Source organism: Pyxicephalus adspersus, chromosome 11 (assembly GCF_032062135.1).
Source record: "Pyxicephalus adspersus chromosome 11, UCB_Pads_2.0, whole genome shotgun sequence".
Classification (NCBI taxonomy): Eukaryota; Metazoa; Chordata; class Amphibia; order Anura; family Pyxicephalidae; genus Pyxicephalus; species Pyxicephalus adspersus.
In genome coordinates this window covers 27,608,409-27,616,566 of record NC_092868.1, presented here as the reverse complement: position 1 = coordinate 27,616,566, position 8,158 = coordinate 27,608,409, and positions in this window count along the sequence as shown.

Below are 8,158 nucleotides of genomic sequence, written 5' to 3'. Positions count from 1 at the left end.
CCATCTATCAAATCTATAAATAAAAAGTCAGTGTTTATGAACCTTATCATTTGTTCTCTATTTTTTTAATGAATTGAAAATGAAATGGTATATTTAAAATGTGGTTCATATGTATAAAACTTTTATTTGAAAATATTTTTCAATTAAGAAAGTGAGCAGAAGTGTACAGAGCAAAAGTTTTCTCATCACCTGGAAAAATAATTCTAGAGTGACATCTAGTGGGCATTTATTATAATCTCAGGAACAAGGATATACAATTTTTAATTTGGTTTTTCTATTGATATATTATGCAATTTTTTGCTGCCTTTACATTACATTTTAGTAAATTAAAATAAATATGGAGAATGTTATTACTGATAATGTTAGTTGTTTGGCTGTCTATATTTAGTACAGTCTATATAGGATAAACTCCTAAATCATTTATGCGTGATTAAAAAGTCAAATTGAAGACAGATCTTCTGATAGAATAATCATGATAATAGCATAACTCTTCCAGGCCAATGATACTGAAGCTCAGATGTTAGTATAACAACCAGAGAGCTAGTATTCTCACAAGGTGAGGTTTACAATTAAAGCCTTCTTACTCCCTCAAAATGGACTCAAAAATTAAAAAAAGGTTAAGATTCCTATGCTGAGACCTTAGAAAGAATTAGGGACCCTATGTGGCCTCCAAGTGGCTTCACATATATTTGCTAATCTAATAAACAACTTTTTTTAACTTAATGTGTTTAAGAGTCTTTTTGTACTGACTTGCTAGTTAGTGTACTGGGGAGTTTTATACACTCTTGTGTACGGCCTCCCCATGCACCCCTATTTTTTGATAGATATTACCTAATATAGTCACTTTTTTCTGGTAAAGGATAAAGATCACCATTGTAACAAAGGGGTGCAGGGCCACTTATAATGGGGGGGGAGGGGGAATGGGCAATTTCCATACCTACCTCAATACTCAAAAAGACATAATGGCAGGAGATGTTGGGGGCCCCCATGCTGTCTAAAACTGTCTTTAAAAGGGAAATATAAAATGTATATAAATGAACCTCCTTTATTCTCTGTGTTAATGATGTTTTTTTGCCAGCCATCTCATGTAAGCAGATAATATTATTTAGTAAAAAAGAAAAAGAAAGCAATGGGCTTTGTGGCAAGTAAAGCATGTAACAGAACATAAGTATTATCTTAGTGTTGGTATAGAACAGTCCTCAAGTGGTCCTTTTGAGAACTGTTTTATTACCACACTAAGAATGTGAATGCATAGCACAATGAGGAGTGCATTTGTGCTATTTACAGCATAAACAATGAGTACCTACTTAGCAATGTACAGAGTGGAATGCTAAACAATTTACAGGAACATTGTACAGAATGGATTGGTGTGAAGTAAGTTACAACAATGCACATCACATTGCAGGACAATACAAAGTAAAATGTGTATGTGAGTAAAGTGGAGCTGTAGTGAGCATACAGCACCAAAACCTGGGATTATCTTTGGAAAAAAGGGGCCACTGCAAGCATTCTAGCAAACAGTTGGAAAGGCATGTATAAGTATCAATAAAAACTAAAAGAAGTGAGATCATTAAGAAATATTTAAGAGAGCACAAGAAGATACAGTAGATGTAGGTTAAACCTAAATTGAAATGACATAACCTATTTTGCAGCTCAATAGATAGGGATTATCCAATGTAGCATAAAAGAGAAGAGAAGACAAGCACACTGACCTAGTGCGGTAAAACCTTCATATTTATTAAATGTATAAAAATATTATTGCACTCACAACGATGTGTTGAAGACACAATTTTAGTTGACCTAAGGAATAGTTCAAATCTCCAATATTTGTGGCAAGCAGTAGGATGTCACATTGGATGGTATGGAAACTGTACTGGGTAAATGCAGTCCCACTTCTCGCTGGTATGGAGCAGCATCCTCAGAGAATAAAATCCATTTACTTCCAGGTCCTTGCTTGTTGCTGAGCACATCCCATTTGTCAAGGGATTCAGTACTATAAAGAATGTTCTATTAATAACTCCAATGTATGATTGGTGGAATTCATGGAATTACTGTATACAATAAACTGTTATACATGAAATGTATAATGTTATTGATCAGTTCATGTCTAAATATACTTGAATACATAAAATTAGATTCACTAAGATCAAACTAATACATATAAAAATATAATATTAAAATATGGTATTTGCGATTGGCCTAATTCTCTAATAGCCACTAGATGCAAGTGCATGGTATTAATGTAGAAGCTAAGCAACCAATATAAATGTAAAGGTATGTCTTCTCTCAGACCTGTGGTTTGAATCTGTGTGGTTAGGTGCCCATGGGTGCATAGCAAACTGCATCTCAAGTGAATGCGCTTGATGCATTGCCCTTGCGTTTGTGATGGCAGTGCAATTCTTCAAATCCAGAGGTGCTCTGCTCTGCTACAAACTGCAACACAAATGCAACTGGGAGCAAATGCATGCACAACTAAGTTCCCAGCTGCGCCCTTGTGGTTAAATGTAAGCAGTTTGAAGCACAATAATTGTAAACTGCTGTTGTTTACTGCAAGTCTGAAATTAGCCTTAACAAAAGACACCTGGAGGTGTATAATACACAGAGGTATGTGGGGACAAAATCTTGTTTCTATTGCTGTTTTTTTTTTTTTTTGCAATCTTGATTTGAACAATCCTAACCATGTTCTTGTCAATTTTTTTCTTTGCCAGTCTTTCCCCTCCCCAAGCCTGTTTAATTCCTCACATTTGCATTTAAAAGACCTTAACATGTGTTTGTAAAAGAATCTTAAACATTCTGTAAAATCTTTCCACTGAAAGCAAATGTACCGTCACCATCATGCTTCTGCTTTGCTTTGCCTCAGAATTTAAATGTGTCAAAGAAATATTGCTCTGTGTTGCCCTATGTGTTTCTAAAATGGAAGCAAAGCAAAGTTGAAGCATTATTCATTTTCTTGGCTATACAGCCGATGGAGCGTATTTAAACAATAGACAGAAGATTACAAAAGTAAAATGCAAGGTAACTGATCATAAAATTGTATTTATTTGTAGCTTCATTCTAACCTATAGGGCTTAAGTAGTAAAGCTTGATCAGCTTTCCTTAACCTCCTGAGCGTTACACTGAGGTCTAGATTTCTGTACCAAAAGTGATCCACTGTTTTTCATGAAATTTTTTTTTTTAATTGTAGACCTGTAACTTACAGAAATATGTCCGAACAGGGGTTCTAGTAGATATTATGAATATAAAAAATGTTTGAAACACACAATCATTAAAAAAAAAATTACTTTTAATAAAATTAAAGGAAAAACACAAAAATCAGCTTAAACATGACTACATAAACAAAGCTTGAAGCCATGGCGGGGGGGTTAGGCAGGCGGTGATGTCCAGGTCCAGGCAGAGATGTCAGAGTCCAAGCAGAGGTCAAAGCAGGCGGAGATGTCAGAGTCCAGGCAGAGGTCAAAGCAGGCAGCAAATGGTCAAAATTAGGCGAAGATCAGCAAAGGTAAGATAAGACACAGTGTTACACACTATCCAGGGAATAAGTGGCAATTTTTAAAACTTTGATTCTGTATTTATTGGGGTTTGTTTTGAATTATTTTGTATTTGATTGGATACGGGAGTTTGTATCCAATCCAATACAAAATAAGAATTTGAATTTCCAAGTTATTTACTTTTATTTTATTTATTTTTTTATTTTTTTGTATTGGATTGGATACAGGAGTTTGTATTCAATCCAATACAAAATGAGCGTTTGAATTTACCAGTTATGTACTTTGTATTAATTTTATATTATTTTGTATTGGATTGGATACGCAAGTTTGTATCCAATCAAATACAAAATATAAATTTGAATTTCCAAGTTATTTACTTTTATTTTATTTTTTTTAATTTTTTGTATTGGATTGGATACGGGAGTTTGTATCCAATCCAATACAAAATGACAGTTTGAATTTACCAATTACACACTTTGTATTTATTTGAATTATTTTGTATTGGATTGAATACAGGAGTTTGTATTGAATCCAATACAAAATGAATGAATGAGTTTCTATTTGAATTTCCCGCACACGGGCCAACGTCATCACGCACGCAGGGAGGAGCCGTCCGTTTTTTTTTTTCTCCGCCGGACGGCTTCTCGCTTCAGAAGTCACCCGGCGCTGGAACGAGAAGGACGTGGGACAATCAGCGGGACCAGGTAAGAAGCCGGCCGGCATCTTGTGTTCCGCCGGCCGGCATCTTACCGGTCCCGCTGGCACCCGACGCTGGAGAGGGAGATCGACGGACGACGCTGGAATACGAAAACGACGCTGGATGAGCACAGGTGGACCAGGTAAGTATGGATGGGAAAAATCTCGGGGTTAACCATCCTAGCCGTTTTTTTTTGCCCGTACGAAGGTCGGGCTTAACGGCTAGGTGGTTAATACATAGTTTTTGAAATCTGTCTCCACAAGTACTTAGAAGTAGACAAAGTTTCATCCCTGAGGGTGCTCCCTTAATACCAGCATGAAGAGGAATCGTTGTTGCATTTAGTAAGAAGAGTTTTCATATCATCTGGTGTGAAGTTGTGCCAACATGGGTTACCCAAGCTGGACATTGAAGGGCATTTTTTTTTTTTTTTTTTGCACACATGCAATAATGTTATATGTTTAATAAATATAAGGGTTTTAGGTCAGTCATCTCTTCCTGTCTTCTTTTCTTTATGTGACAAGGTGGTGACTTCCTGTTTTTACATGGAGCTGTTACTTAATGCCATTACCATAGGTCTCATTGCCATACCTGTTGTCCTTGTTTGCCATGTTACTTAGCTTAGATGGGTGTGGAAACTCAGACTAACTTGACGACAACCCCCCCCCCCTCCTCCCCCCAAAAAAGGGAAATAATTAAACCTGGTAAAATTGTACATTGGCACATCAAAGTATACACAAACAAGCATCAATATGTGCATTTAATTAAAAGTGCAAATCAAGCCCAATTTTAAAATCCTGTTTTGCAGACCTTATTGCTTCTTTGTCTGCAGATGAAGTGTTTCAGACAAACTAGAATACTGTAAAACATTCGTGGTGTGTCATTTTTAAAACATTTACTTTAACGAAGAAAAAATGTATATTACATGGGCTTAGTCTGTTTATCTTTTTTTCCTCTGATTTACGGGGTAAAGTATTTTCACTTTTGAGTTGCTTATGACAGATCACTTGCTTTTAAGTGATGTTTTGTGAATTGCTGTTGACCAAGAGAAGATGGCACTGTGCTCTTATGTAAATAGCTACAGACTATGAGCCTGATTCATCAAGCCCATTCGTAAGCTCGCTCGCGCGCGTGCACGTAATCGCGATCTGGAATTAGTTGCTAAAAACCTATTTATCAACCAAATTTCAGCCATCAAGAATATGCTGGTGTATCCTCCCAATAGTTATCAACTGAAATGATCACTCTCTCTGAACCGCGCACCTCTGGCAGCTCAACACTGGCAAGCTTGCATTAAAAGTCACTGTTCCCCTTAAAAAAATTCTAATGGCACACATCTCACTTAGCCCTAAATAAAAATGTTTGTGGTGTTCAAATGTTTATAACATATGTATTAGCTAAGAAATAAGCATATTTTTAAATGACCTAATATTTTCAGGTTTGGAAAGACTGATTTCAGCTGTTTACATAGCGCCTACCTAAACACTTACGATACCCGACCCGAGGATCCACCTGGTGATAATTACTATAATGTTTATATATATATCTATATATATATATTTATATATATATAGATATATATATATATATATAGATATATAAATATAAAAAAAATATTAATATAATATAAAATAAAATATAATAATCAAAAAGGTTACACTAAACACACACATTTATTAAATTACTTGAACATTAAAGCCTACTTTGTTTTAATTTATTAGATAGCTGTTCACTGGTGTACAAATGTAAAGGATCATATCAATAAATGATTATGGAATGTCAAACTGTCAAAAAACAAACAGCAAAATTGCATAGACTGTGCATGTCCCAATTACACGCAAATTCCTATCAGCTGTGCACGTAAACATGGCTATATATAAGAGTGTTGAGCACCCATATATAAGGGGGGGAAGTTCTTTGCTGTGTTCTACTAATCTATGTTGCTACATTTCATACGTTGCTTACCATTTAGCATAATAGCTGGTTTTGTTTATAAAATTTGAATGTTTCATTGTCCATTTTGCAATTAACCTCCTTGCAGTTAAGCCCGACCTTCGCTCGGGCAAAAAAAAACTGCAAGGATGGTTAAGCCCGAGATTTTGTACATCCTTACTTACCTGGTCCCCCTGTGCTCATCCAGCGTCGTCCTCCATCGATCATCGTCCGCCGATCTCTCCAGCGTCGGGTGCCTTCGTCGGGTGACAGCAGGACCGGTAAGAAGCCGGCCGGCATCTTGTGTTCCGCCGGCCGGCATCTTGTGTTCCGCCCGCCGGCATCCTGTGATCCGCCGGGCCAGCGGATCACAAGATGCCGGCTGGTGGAACACAAGATGCCGGCCGGCGGAACACAAGATGCCGGCCGGCATCTTACCTGGACCCGCTGATCGTCCCACGTCCTCCTTGTTCCAGCGCCGGATGATCTCTGCAGGGAGAAGCCGTCCGGCGGAGAAAAAAAAAACCGGATGGCTCCTCCCTGCGTGCGTGATGACGTCGGCGCGTGTGCGGGAAATTCAAACTGAAACTCATTCATTAATTTTGTATTGGATTCAATACAAACTCCTGTATTGAATCCAATACAAAATGATTCAAATAAATACAAAGTATATAATTGGTAAATTCAAACTGTCATTTTGTATTGGATTGGATACAAACTCCAGCATCCAATCCAATACAAGAAAATTAAAAAAAATAAAATAAAAGTAAATAACTTGGAAATTCAAATTCTTATTTTGTATTGGATTGGATACAAACTCCCGTATCCAATCAAATACAAAATAATTCAAAACAAACTCCAATAAATACAGAATCAAAGTTTTAAAAATTGCCACACTAGGGAGGTGTTTTAGAATAATATAGTACTTTACAATATACAGAGTTACTGCTTTTTCAGTATTTATGATTTGTTTACATTGCTGATTTTTGTGTTTTTCCTTTAATTTTATTAAAAGTAATTTTTTTTTTTACATGATTGTGTGTTTCAAACATTTTTTATATTCATATTATCTACTAGAACCCCTGTTCGGACATATTTCTGTAAGTTACAGGTCTACAATTTAAAAAAAAATTTCATGAAAAACAGTGGATCACTTTTGGTACAGAAATCTAGACCTCAGTGTAACGCTTAGGTGGTTAAGAAGTCAATGTTAATGCTATGTTATTGTGTTTGTGGCCATATTGTTTCATTTCAATAATATGTCTTTATTACCCCCTTTAAATGTTTGTCCTGCATAAATATTTTCTAATCCCGTTTTCCACCCTTGATAGGTCAAAATAGCATATTGGTTTGGTAAGTATTTTTTGAATGCAATGTATGTTGGGCCATTTTCTAACTAATTTAGCTTTATGTGGAAGTGTGGGTTTACATGTGTGTTTTTTATTTTGTCATGTAAATTTAGTGATGTCTGTGTGGTCTCTATATTTTAAATGTGACCTTTTAGCAAGTGGGTTTATTTTGAATAAAGTTTTTTGAAAAATGTTGTAGTTTGTTTTGGGGGGTTTGTTTTTTGTGATCTCCTTTACAATCTCCCAGGACCTACAATTAAAAAAGTCAATTATGCTTGTTTTTAAGCTGTTCCCTTCCATGAATTGTTTGAAAGGGTAAAAACAGCACAATTGGCTAATTAAAACTCATTTGTTTAATGCACATTGTTGTGCGCCAAACCTCAACAGTGTGATGCGCATTGTTGTGCGCCAAGGCGTAACCGCTATGTGCGTGAACTGTGTTCGATCAGTTGAAAAATGCGCCTGCCAATTTTCCAGAGAAGGATCCTCATTCAGATAAGTTTTTCGTTTTATGTGTATATTGTTTGTTTTGTTTCATGTTCACTAATGTATGTACATATATGCATATATATGTATGTATGTATGCATTTATGTGTGTACATATTCATATAAAAGAGAAATTATAGGAAGAAATAAGCCTATTGCTTAACATGCTTCAAATTGAAAAGATTACCTATTTCTTCCTCTGATTTCTG